Source organism: Acomys minous, assembly GCF_964271855.1.
Source record: "Acomys minous genome assembly, chromosome: 1".
Taxonomy (NCBI): Eukaryota; Metazoa; Chordata; class Mammalia; order Rodentia; family Muridae; genus Acomys; species Acomys minous.
In genome coordinates, this window is record NC_140483.1 from 60179091 (window position 1) to 60192439 (window position 13349).

Genomic DNA, 13349 nt, shown 5'->3' on the forward strand with positions numbered 1-13349 from the left:
GGGAGTGGTCTATGCCAGCTGCAGTTAGTTGGATTCTTAGAAGTTGGAAAGGATACAAATATCAGAGCTGGGGGGGGGTGAAGAAAGAAGAAGGAGGAGGAGGAGGAGGAGGAGGAGGAGGAGGAGGAGGAGGAAGAAGAAGAAGAAGAAGAAGAAGAAGAAGAAGAAGAAGAAGAAGAAGAAGAAGAAGAAGAAGAAGAAGAAGAGTTGGCTTCTAGGGAATGCTTGGAGGAGGACGAAGACTGCTGGTGCATGTGCTGTTTCCTGGTTAGCTGGGCTGCTGGAGATCCTGACCACTGAAGTTGGTACTTGCCCAAAGAACCCAATGAGCCTAATAAGCTGGAAGTAGTAATGAGAACACCACCGCCTCTCCCCACCAACCTCCTTTCTCTCCTACCAAGTGTTGGATGATTGGAAAGCATTAGGAGGGAATTTTTAAAAGGTGTTACATATATGTATGTGTGTGTGCATGTATGTGGGTGGATGTGTGTGTTTGTGTATCTGTGTACACGTCTGTGTTTGCATGTGATCAACCTTGGGTCTTCCTCTTCATGGGCTTCATAGGCTTTGCTTGTTTGACTGTTTTTGTTTTGTTTGAGACAGGTCCTATCAATAGGAGAGGAAAAATAAACACCAACTGGGAGAGACTGACTAGCTGCAAGCTCCAGAAATCCTTCCATCTTTGCCTCCAAGGCTGGGATTACAAACACATCCTATCACATCACCTTTTCACGTGGCTCCTAGATATCATGGTAACCAGGTCCCTATCTTTTCTGACTGAGCCATCTCCACTATCCAAGAAATGGGAAGAAAAAAATCATAGTATCTACAACTTGAAAGAACTCACTACTATTTTGGAATTGGTGTGTCTGTCAGAGAACATTGCAGAAGACCCTCAGTTTTGTAGGCAGCAAAGAAAAAGCCATCATCCACCACGTGCTAGTCAGCATTTGCAGGAACAGCCAGGTTGATGTTCTAAACACTTCACTGGCAACAGCCAACTACTTCCTGAGCAGGATGCTTGGCAGCTTCTAACTTACTGCGTGTGCCCAGATCAAGGTAGTGATATTTATTAGCCAGTAGGTACATGTTACAGTAGCCAATAGGTAAATGTTACATTATTTTAACAATTTCTGTGTTCTCTACTAGCTTCATTTCAGTCATGGGAACAACTGGGCAGGAAATGTTCTGATAGGAGTTATTCATAAACTAAGGGGTGCCAAAAACAGAGGAATAAATTTCAAAAAAATATGGCAGTTATTTTTTCATTTATTTGTAAGCTTTTGTATATGTGTATGTTGTACATCCCTGTTGTCCATTTAATGACCCTCACTATTTGTAATATGCCTTTTCCTTCTATGCAGTTTTGAATTATACTTTTATGACATTGCATGAGTGTGTAGTATGTGTGTGATTTTATATATTTATATTAAATCTAAGAACAATAAATGAGAGAAAAACCTATCTATCTTTGTGTAACTGATTTACTTCACTGAATATGATCATCTCCAGCTCGTGGCACACATTTTAGGCAAATGAACATTAAGTGAACTTAATTTTTTTAGTATAAGTAAATTTTATAATTTTTGTGAGTTGAAATGGTTTCTCACATTTCAGTAAACTTTCTCCCATCTGATCTCAAATCCCTTCAATTTTTTACCTTCATAAGAAGCTAGCAAGTAGACTTATGATACAAAATAAAATACTACATGATTCCACTTAACCTGCATTTTCCACAGAATAAAATGACTCCTTCTGAAGACAAAGCCTTAAGTCAGCAGTTTTCACACTCCAACATATGACTTTGAATACCCAAAAGTAAAAGTTGCAAAGGGGGATATTTTTTAAATACATTCTTTACAAACTCTTTAAATTATGAGGGCCACACTTGACCTTTCATAGTTCAACCAGCTGAGATTAGCTCTAATTATCATCTTAAATCCGAAAAGGAACAAGATAGGTCATTAAAAGTACCAAACAGCTAATTGAAAAAGAGGCTCCTAGAAAATAATCAAGACCTATGCACACAAGTGTCTGTTCCTATTAAACTTCTTAGAGCACTGATTTTGACCACTATGGTTATTATCCATCATGAATATCATTAAATACGATGTTGTAAGACAAACAATCTACCCACAGTGCATTATCTATATCAATATTTCCAGGTGGAATCGAGGAGAACCAATACTAATGTCACACCCATGGGAATAATACCTGTCGGGCTTCCAGACGCAGTGTGGTAGAGGAAAGAGAGCCTTCTGCATCTGCTGTGCTGGGGAGCTCTGAAAAAGTTATGTAATGGAGTCCCAGGTTTCAGTTTCTCAAAGGTAAATCGGAAAGACTACACAGATCCATTAATTGCCAGATACAAAACAAACAACAGCCATGTGTTTGAAAGGTTCTCTGGTGTCTGGGCTATCCAATAGCAATTTGATTAGGGATACTGGAAACAACACTGTCTTGTGACTGTCTGGTGATGGTTGATACTTCTTGTTAGCCTTACTGGGCACATGGCCAGGTTAAACTCGGTTTCTGAGCATGTCTGAAGTCTAGTTTCTTATGAGCATAGCATTTGTGCAAAAAGAGTAGTAGACAAGCCTCTGCACTGTGGGTGTGTAATCAGCTGAGCTCCTGAATGGAACAAAAGGAAGAGGAAAAAAGTCTGTCCTGTATCCTTGAGTACAGGAGCTAAAACATGGGGTTCCTGCCCTCAGATTGGATACATACCTAGCTCAGTCCCTAGCATTCAGGACCGAAGGCTTGACTCAGCTCTGCCTTCAGCTCTCTTGTTGCTCTAGTTTGCAGGTCTGATGATGATCAGACTTCACATTGAACCAATTTCCCATGATAATCCCCCAATTACTCAGCCTGCCGGCCCCTATGACTGTACAGACATCTATAGAACTTGTTTCCTGTTGGTTGAAGGACCCTATTCACTAGTATTGGCTTCCTGTTCCTCCCTGTACAGTCCTGACTAGTATATGTTTTAACCAGTATTTATTGAGCCTACTGTGGGTAAGCTAAGGAAATACAAGTAGGGTTCTGTCTTCAAAGGAACTTAAATCCATTTGAGGTGCTGAAGTATTTTCAAGGAAACTAAGCTAACATTTGGATTACTTCTTCACAGAGAATATAGTTATCATGGAAACTTTCTAGAAGGGGGAGGTCCCAGTCTCCTGAACAACTTAGAAAAGGCCTGGACAGAAGCACCGTCCTGGGCTTGAGGGAAGCAAGAGCTTCTTCTATACGTGTGCTGGGATGGAAAGCAGAGATGGTATGGCTGGAGTGAAAGGACTTCCCTGAAGTTTCTTAACCATCTGACTCTTATGGGCATTTCTTTATGGTGCCCCAGCATTTGCCGGGGTCACTTCTAGCTAATGTCCAGAGTTTTTCCTAGGAACGTCTGAGCTAACGGACAGAGAGACATGATCTTCAGCAAAGGTCTCTTGACGCACAGCTCCAGCATCTACTTACAAGGTAGCAACTTGGCCAGGATCACAGGTGTGATGGAAAGCCCGAAGGGCCGAAACCCGGAGGAGTGGACTAGCTGCCCCATCTCGGCCATGCATCGGCCACACGCTTCTGCCTGATCCATTACTGCTGTAGAGTTCCCACCCAAAATCTGAGACTGTAAGCATCTCCCTGCTTTCAAGGATGAAGGGGATGGGAGGGTGAAATGAATGCCGGGGGGGAAAATGATAAGCATTGATTGCTCACTATTACATTATTTTTAATCTTTAGCCATCATGCTTACTTCTCCTTAATGAGAAAATACTAATAGGCATATCATTAGGAGTTGTTGTTGATGAAAAGGAAACGAAATCCGATCCACTAAGAGACAATATCCCAGCGGCCCCCAGCCCAGAGCACCACCCAAGAAAGGCAAGCTGGAAAGTGCAGCTCAGCTCTAGCGGATTGAGACATGAATGCCAAAGAGCATCACTGATAGCAGGTACCATCTGAGAGTCCTTATGTACTTATAATCAGCCCATAGATGTCATTCCTGCCAGGCAGTGGGACTCTACATTTCTGGAAAAAGAAAAAAAAGTCTGAAGGGAATCAAAAGGTGTTTATGGTTGGCTTACCATGGGATTTAATTCCCTGTGTCAAGGGATTTAATAATTGAGGCAGAGCAAGGAATATCGTTCATTAAAAGGGAGAGCTGTTCCATGTAGGGTGAGCCAGGTACCAAATTGTACAGAGAACTAAGCTGAATGAGAATAAAATAGGCAATTATGCATATTTAAAAACAAGCCATTATCCGCTGAAAATATCTAAATAAAGGTGCTTAGAGGGGAGAAAGTGTCCAGAAAGTGGGAGGAAAGGGCTTAAAGGAAAAGATGAAATTTTGCATTTACAACAAAAGTCAATATGGAGAAGAAGAAAAGCATTACAGTGTCCTATTGAAACTCTCTTTCTACCTACTCTAAGGTTAACACAGCTCAAAGCACCTTAAAGCAGTATCTATATGAGGTGAGGCATGAAGGCAGAAAACAGACCCCCCAAGAGGCAATAAAAATCAGACCTGAGTCCTTGGAAAAAACATTCTGACCACCAGGAGCCTGAGTTACTTGTTTGGTTGCGTTTTTCATTTTATTCCTTTTAGTGGAAGAAATGTTCATTGTGGTATGCAGCTAATTTTCCATCCTTTAACTTAATGTACTAAAACAGTTTTGCACCAAAAAAAAAAATCTCATTTGTCAAATGCCAAACAGCTGTACCCTTGCTTACAGATCTGCTACTGAGACTCTGGCTTTGCAGGTACCATATGTCAGTGTTTCTCTGCAGCTCTGTCATTGCTTATGAGCTTGCAGGGGTGCGCGTGCCTGTGTGTGTATGTGTGTTTGTGTGTGTGTGTGTGTGTGTGTGTGTGTGTGTGTGTGTGTGTGTCCATGCACATGCGAGGTTCCACAGATGCACAAAGAAACTGACATCTGGTGCCTAAAACAGGAGGAGAGGGATATGAGAAAAAGCAACCTGATATTGTTCATATGCAGATATGAACCAAGCTGCACGCACAGCTGCTCGCACCTATAGCTTATGATGTGCCTTGGCATTACAAGTTGGAACCTCAAAAATAAAAATATTAAAGAGACGAAAGAAAAGAAGTGAACAGGATACTGCTAAAAAGGTATTTTAATGTCTAACTATTATACAGTTGCAGAGCAAAGGAGGAAAGCATGAATAAAATGGATACGATTTATATATCTCAGACAAAAGTAAGCTGCAGGTTAGGGTTTTTGTCAATACAAGACCCTGTTACTTCTGCCTTCTACATACCCATATCTCCCCCCCCCAGCCCCCACCCCAGCACCTTAGGGGCTCTCCCTGTCCCTGTTAATTTCAATTCCCAGCATGTGCCACTCTTTGTATTAATGAGAGCTTCATCTTTATTTTCTAAATTTAAATGTGACAGCCCAACGAAGAACAGTAGGCCTGGAGTCAGGGGACAAGTGTTATGGTCACAGCGTGCTTTCTAATTAGTTATGCAACCAGATACAAGCTACCTCACATCTGCCTCCTGTAAGGTGAGTGTTTCTCCTCTCTGGGTCCCATTTCCTGATCTGAAACATGAGGAGTTGAAGCCTTTGTTCTCTCTGGGTACATAAGCTCCTGTTTCTTAGAGAAAGAGTACAAATGGGGTTGCTCCCTACACCTCTCACTTACTTTAACCAGCTCCAGAGCTGCGGCAAGCAGAGGGTCCAGGCAAGAGAGAAGTGCCGTGTGCAAAACATCACGGTTGAACCTTCACATGCGTGTAATCAAAGGTGGCCTGTTTTCTGCATCTTGATTTACTGCCCCGACATATGCTTAGGTGTGCTACGGCAATGCTGTGGGGCTGTTTTACAGGGTAAGATAATCTCTGTCTTCACAGAACAGAAAGTCTATCATGACAGAACTTGACTATCTAGTGAGAGCACTCTGAAACAAAGCAAGAAAGAAAGCCCACCCTCAAGTGATACAGGCTAGATCACCCTGAGGGAGGAGAATGAGAAAGGAGAGTGACGCAGATGTTCTAAGTGCATAGCACGGGTCAGGTGCAAACAAATAAGCAACCACAAAAACTGTCCCTGTTCTCCTGGAGTCTACATTAATAAGAAGGCCCAGGATGTTAGTTAGAGGATATATGGGGAGGGACTTTCTAAGGAAACTCGTAGGGAGTATTGTATCAGTGACACTCATAATAAAAACCCAAGGACTAAAGGACTTGGGTCAGCCAAGTAGAACAGGGTCAAGCTTACTGTGATGTAAGTGCACTGCATTACAAAGGTTTGTGACAAACGGATGCCCTGGAACATGTCTGTGTAGCTAGCCTTTAAGCAACGAGGCATGGAAGATAGGCCTGAGTAGTCAGAGCTCACAAGCCACATTATCGCGCACAAGCACCTTCAGATGCGAATGAGCAGAGATGGAGAAAGGACAAGGCAATAGTGGTTACGGGGTGATGCCCCAGACACAGCCTCACATACCTGGCGGGAAAGGTATGCTGGAGGAAGAAGGTGCTGTGAAGATGTGGGAGGAAAGATGCCCATGTCTGCTGGGGTAGTGGGCGTGGGCCAAAGCAGGAAAGAGTTGTCAAGGGGAATCCCCCTGCTTCCCGTCAGAAGACCAGTGACTTGTCTCACCATTGAATGAGAGGGTGACACCAAAACAGCTGCTTGGGGCACAAGATGAGATTAACTAAGAGAGGAACTACTTTCAAGACATGAAAAATTTTGGAGGCCTCAGTAGTTAGAAAGGAAGACAACATAGTTCAGCATGCCAGCAGCCCCTGTTGGCATTTTTCAGCACTTGCATTATATCTATAGATGCATCACACATGATTCACCCACACTCACGTGTGCACACGCACACACACACACACACCACTTATTATAAACTGTCCCTCAATAATTAAAAAAAAAAGTAACTGGGTTAGTCAATCTTTGTATTCTGAAATAATACAAAATATATAATTAACTATTTCCTTTTATCTTTCTCCTCTCCCTCTCTTTTCTCTTCTTCCATCTCTTTTCTCCTTTTCCATCTCCCCCTCTCTGTCTCTCTCCGTTGCTCTTTTCTTCCCTTTTCCATATCTCTTTCCCTCCATCAGTTCCCTTGTATCTCTCGGCCTCTCTCTTCTGTCTCTTGCCCTCTCTCTTTCCGTCATCTCTTCTTTCCTCAGCCTTCCTTTTTCTCTATATCTCCCCCCTCTCCCTACTCCATTCTTTCTCTTCGTGTGGTGTGTGTATCTCTCTCCCTCTTTCCTCCCCTTTTCTCTCCTTTCTTCCTTCTTTAGCCCCTATTCCATCCTCTAATTCCCTCTCACTAATTCTCTCTCTCTCTAAATAGTCTTTTGACAAAGAATCAACTTTACCAGCTAGGAGTGGTGGCCACGCCTTAAATCCCATCATCCAGGAAGTCAGAGGCCAGCCTGGTCTACAAAGAGTCCAGGACAGCCAAGGCTATACAGAAAAACCTTGTCTTAAAAAAAAAAGGAATCAAATTTACCTGTACTTTCCTCTAAACAGAGAGCCCCGCAGCACACCAGGGCACTGGGAGGCTCTGCTTTGGGTTCAGCCCAGTGCCTGAAGCCCAGAGGTGTCTCCTTACTGGTCATCCCACAACCAACCTCCAATAAAGAATAGGAATAAGGAATACTTTGGCCACAGAGGCGGGCCGCCAGAGGGACACTGAGTTATTCTTCCATGAAACAAGACTTTGCTTTCATCCTCTGGTGTATAGACGGATTGTTACCCTGGCCTCAACAACTGAGCTTTAGTCTCTGCTTGCTGCCACAGGCCGCACATCCTTCCTGCTGTCTGTTTGTCCCAATGGGGTCAGGATATCTACTTGTTATTATCTCTGGAAGATGACAACCATAAGTCTGGATATGAGAACATCACAGACATGAATCTCCAAAACACCTGGATGTTATGTATCTTTCCAAGTCAACAACAGCTCTCTAGAAACACAAGTTCAGAAATGTCAATAAAGGGTGATGCTATCTTACCATTGCTGCAGTGGCTTCCTATGTTGCTTTTTTTTTTTTTTTTTTTTTTTTTTTTTGCCATTGTTACCCTGAGGTATCAAAACTAATTGCTCATCATAGAACAATGCATGTTACACCAATAACATGTTTTCTTTTCCTACATTTTTCTCTGCTTATGTCAATTTGTCATCACATCATCTTTTTTTTTGAAGGTTAATATTGATTGTCAGCTTGACAAGATATAGCATCCTAATAGACAAAGCTCTAGGCACTTCTGTGAGGGAACTTCTTGAGTGGGCTACTGAGGTAAGAAGACTGAGCCTGAGCGTGGCTAGGCTGAGGTCTTGGCTTAGAAAAGAGAAAGCTAGCTGTACACCAGCATTCATCTCTCTGCATCTGGACTGCCACGGCAAGGGGACCAGCTGCCTCACACTTCTGCCACCATGCCTTCCTTCTCCACCTTGGTAGACTGTATCTTTGAACTGTGAGGAGAATTCAACTCTTCCTTCATTAAGTTGTTTTTCTCGGGCATTTCATCAAAGTGCTGGAAAATCACCTAATGCATTCTTTGAGAGAAAAGTCAGTGGGAGGCTGGGGAGATGGCCTGAGTTCAACTCCCAGCACCACATCTGAAGGCTCACTGGCTTGGTAACTTCAGCTCCAGCTTGGTAACTACATCTCTGGCCTCTGTGAGCACCTGGCACTCATGTGTATGCCCCCCCCCCTACACACTCACACACATATTTAAAATTAAGATTAAAATAAAATATTAAAAATTGAAAAGCCAGAAACTCTCTTTATAGCTAGTGATGAGATTGTAAGCATATAATTTTTTTTGTAATACTTGTTACATGTTAGGGGAGGCACATGTGTCATCACTCATACAGGCAGAGGTCAGAGGACAACTTGCAGCAGTCAGTTCTCTTCTTCCACAAAGTGGCTTCCAGAATTTGAACTCAGGCTTGATGTCATGTGTCTTTGTCTTCTGAACCATCTTATCAACATCAATATATACTTTCATCCACCAATTATAAGCTGTACTCAAAGATATCCCTGAAATACACTGTAACGAATTATGCAGAGACAGGAGCATGGTCCACGATGAAGGAAGAAAAAAGGGGAGTGTGAGGAAGGACCCTCCATGAAGAAATTTCTCTCCTGCTCATCTGGTTTCATCTACGAATCTGTCACCTCTTTCTTAGTGTTTCAGTGACCTACTTGATGTCACAAATACACTTCCCCAGGTGCCATGAGTGAAGAATCTAAGAGCAGATCCCATCAGGACAGAAGGATCTGGATCCACATGCCTTCCAGGAGTGATAAAGGATGATGGGACTTGGAGCAGGAGAAAGGAAGAGGCTTAGGGCCACATCAGAGCCTTCACTTGGGATTTTTGGGCCAGTTCAAGAGCAGAAAGGCTTTTTTTCCCCCACAGAAGTCAACAGATGAAATGAACAGCTCAGCACTGAGCATTCTCTCTCTACAGAAAGGAGGAACTGGCCTCAACCTCCTGCAAGGTACTTACAATTCACTTGGGACTTTATTTCAAATGAACAAAACAAATTCACATCAGAGGCAATAACAAATTCTGTCAATGTTGATCCCAGAGAACTGGCTCTTCATCTGAGGCTGGTGAGAAATGCTCAGAGGACAAGAGCTCTTTCTTTGAAGTCATGATGACCCACGTCAATAGCCCCAAAACCCATGTTACAAAGCTCAACATGACTGCCCAGGCCTACACCCTAGTGCTCAGGAGGAAGACAAGGTACACTGGAGCTTATTGGCCACCAGCCTAGCCCAGTTTTAGTAAGAGACCTTGCTCAAGTAATTAATATGGAAAGTGATTGAGTAGGATACCCAACGTCTACCCCTGGCCCATGCAGCACACATATGTACAGCTGCATACACACACACACACACACACACACACACACACACACACCCCACAGCCAAGAAACTATGAATATATCCCCAGCCATCACAAAAAGGACACTGCACAAGTTGGAAAGGTGAAGGGCCCGAGGTGAAAATTTTGAACATTTAAGTCTTTTCAGTGGAGACATGTTTCTTCTTGGACTAAGGAGATAAGAAGAAAGAAAACAAGAAGAATGGAAGCACCCAGGACTGGACTGTTCATGTAGGCTTTGAGGACAAAAAGGGAAGCAAGAATTAAAAAATAAAATGCACATGGCCATTAGGACATAGGGAAGAGGCTCTCTAGCAGAACCACATTCCTGTCCATACCTTGATGTTAGCTCAGTAATTGAGACCTACAGCCACTTCTAATCTGAAGATTAATAAAGCAGTGCGGAGCCAGGTGTGGTGGTACATACCTTTAATCCCAGCACTTGGGAGGCAGAGGCAGGCAGATCTCTGAGTTCAAGGCCAGCCTGGTCTACAAAGAGAGTTCCAGAACAGCCAGGGATACACAGAGAAACCCTGTCTCAAAACAAAACAAAGCAAAACAAAACAAAAGAACCCTCCTAAAAACCAGTGTGGAGTGTGGAATGTTCCCCAAAGGTTAATGAGTTAAACTCTTAAAATTAATTAACTAAATCACTTTATAGCCTGATACCAGCCCCCTCTCTCCTCTCCTTCCAGTCCTAGTCCCACCCTCCTATTGTCAGGGGACCTACATGTTGACCAAGGTGCGCATCTGCTACATATGTGTATGGGGTCTAAGTCTAGCACACCCATGCTAAACTTTTGGTCCCACCAAGCGTTAACACTGAAAGATAGTGGGACTTTTAAGAAGTAGAAACCAGTGAGAGGTCTTAGGCAACTGTGGCGTGCACTTGCAGGGTATTGTGGGACCCTGGTCCCTTTCTGTGTCTCTGTTCTTTCCATTTTAACTGCCTCAAGGAAAGCAAGCTGCCCCACCATAAGAACCCACCATGCCATGTGGCCTTGCCCAAAGCACTGAGCTGATCACAGAAAGGAATCTCAATGCACCAGGCTAAACCTTTCTTCTTTTTAAGTTTATTGATCTTTAGTACTGTGATATAGTAACTGGAAGATGACTACATTGAATTATAAATTTATCTCAGGCCATTAAATGTGTGGTGATCTGTTACAGCAGCCATAGAAAACTGCCTCGTTTTTCTTTATATTTTGCTCAGTGTAAAATGGGAACAGGTTTCTTCTCTTTTCTTTTAAATGGTTGCGAACATAAAAAGGGCACACACTGGACAAAGACTGTCATGAGAGCAGCGCGGGAAGAAACCAATTTAGAATGCTCTTCAATGCACTTCCTTTTCCATATTCCACAAGATTCAGTCAATCAGAAAATAAATCAGAAACCTAATATATCTTAACAGTTTCATGGCTTCCCCAGGTAATCAGAGGCAGTCTTTCATATTGATCATAATGTAAAACTAGGTGAGTTATAGAGACACATAACCTGTCAGTTCTTTGGCAAATAGGAAGCCTCCCTTGGAAAACACAGTAATGAAATATTCTCTGATTCAGTATGCAGATCTCCAACTGCTAGGCAAGCTAATGAGATGCGTAGCTGGGGACTTAGCATGCAGCTCCAGCCCTGGTTCTGCATAAGAAACACAGTTGATTCTGATCTCATCACCTTATCCATTTTTTACAGAAGCATCTATCAGCAAAGAGAAGACATTCCATGTATTAAAAGTTTCCACAGCCACCCTCAGCTATCAGAACCAGGACAGCAGGCCATGTATTAGCGCTTGCAAACTCAATAAGGTATTTTGCAAGGAACATACTTAATCAGTCAAACACTGATTATATTTGGTACGTCCAAAATACAGAAGCCTGGCTTCATGAATGATTTGTCAACATTCCAGGAAGGGACCTTTAAAGAGACATGACTTTGGGATTTATTGGTTCAGACAGGCAAGAATTGAGCTTCCAAGCCAACCTAACAAAAATCATCCTGTGGGTATACATGAAAACAGCATCTCAGCCTTGTATACTATTTAAAAATCGTGTATACAACAAGCATTCAGAGCCTAAGAATAGTGTTTTCATGATTATTTTTAAAACAGAACAGAGAAGAGGGAACATGTGTGCTTAAAGTAACTATGAATATTCAAGTCTTGGGTACAGCACTTACTGCCTTTGTCTCCTCCAGAAAGCTTCTGAATTTGTTTGCACCTAGGTTCCCACCCACCCTCACCCTCACCCCCACCCCTACCCCACCCCTCTGTGAGTGGAGGTAAGTGGCCACTGTCTAGGGATGCTTGAAGAAGACAGGAGCTACAACAACTCTGAAGTGTGAGAAGTTACAGGGCGGCCACAGCACCTGCTAGGATCACATTTATCAGCATGCTTATCATGTTCAGGGTAGGAATAATTTATCATAAATCCCCCCAAAAAAAGAATCCAGGCAGTGGTCCAAAGTTCAGCAGACCCATTTTCTCCCTGTCTGGGTCAATTTCTTGCTATCAACAGGAGCAATGCAAAAGAAGGGACCAGCCCAGATGCTCTTTGTTAAGTTAGTTAAGCTCTATAGTAGCAAGGAAATAGAAGAGGCTTAGATGCCCAGCAACAGATGAAGAGATAAGGAAAATGTGGTAATGTGGTGTACGTACACAGTGACATTTTATCCAGCTGAAAGCAAAAATGAAATTATGAGATGTGCAAGAAATGAACGGGAAGTGAAAATATTATATTAAAATTGGTAAACTGGGCTCAAAAAAATAAATACTACCTACTCTCTTATATATGAATCTTAGCCTCTAATTTTTATACATGTGCACTTATGTGGGGGTTAGTGTGTGTAGATGTGTTGGGAACTCAAAGGGGTCCCATGAGAGAGGAATAAAGAAGCTTTAAGGAAGAGGGTTGGGGAGGGTCATAGAGCACACATGATATCAAAGTGAAAGGTGAGATGCTAGGGCCGTGGAGGCTTAAGCAAGGATGAGGCAGAGAAATGGATATAAGGGAACATGAGGAAGTCAACCAAGTAAATAATCATTTTAAATTACAAAGAGATTTGCCTAGGCTAAAACTATTCCAAAGCAACTGCATGGTAATACACTTGACACCCAGAAGAAAGGAAAAGTAAACTCAGGAGGAGAACAAAATGAATTTTTAAAAAAAAATTTTACCCAGCTAATCAATTGGCTACAAGGAGTTGTTGGCGGATAATGAGGAAACAGGAAGGTCATGAAGTGTAAAAGGTAGGACTGGCTCTAAATATAAAGGAGCAATGTTGTAATAGTACATTTTTTTCAAATGAAAAATAATAATTAAAGTGGTTACACCCAAAAGACACAAGACTTCCTAAAGCAAAAAGACCAGGAGGAAAGTCCCATGTCCCTTATATGGAAGCAGGTTGAGTTTTCAGCTGTTTTAACATCAAGTGCTGGGCTAGCTACAGAGACAGCTCAGTCAGTGAAAGGATTGC

The 13349-nt window shown here is 42.5% G+C and overlaps 1 protein-coding gene across 4 annotated transcripts in view; it reads right to left on the reverse strand.

The window, feature by feature from the left end:
• Positions 1–13349, reverse strand: part of THSD7B (thrombospondin type 1 domain containing 7B) — an 837579-nt gene that overhangs the window by 753249 nt on the left and 70981 nt on the right. The window contains exon 1 of one of the 4 annotated variants that reach the window (XM_084778452.1): positions 7492–7513. The exons of 2 other annotated variants lie outside the window; for them this stretch is intronic. The gene's annotated coding sequence lies outside the window, so the exon portion shown is untranslated. Of the gene's footprint in view, positions 1–7357; positions 7431–7491; positions 7514–13349 lie in introns of those variants that run through there. One more of the 4 variants, XM_084778451.1, reaches the window with a different exon arrangement.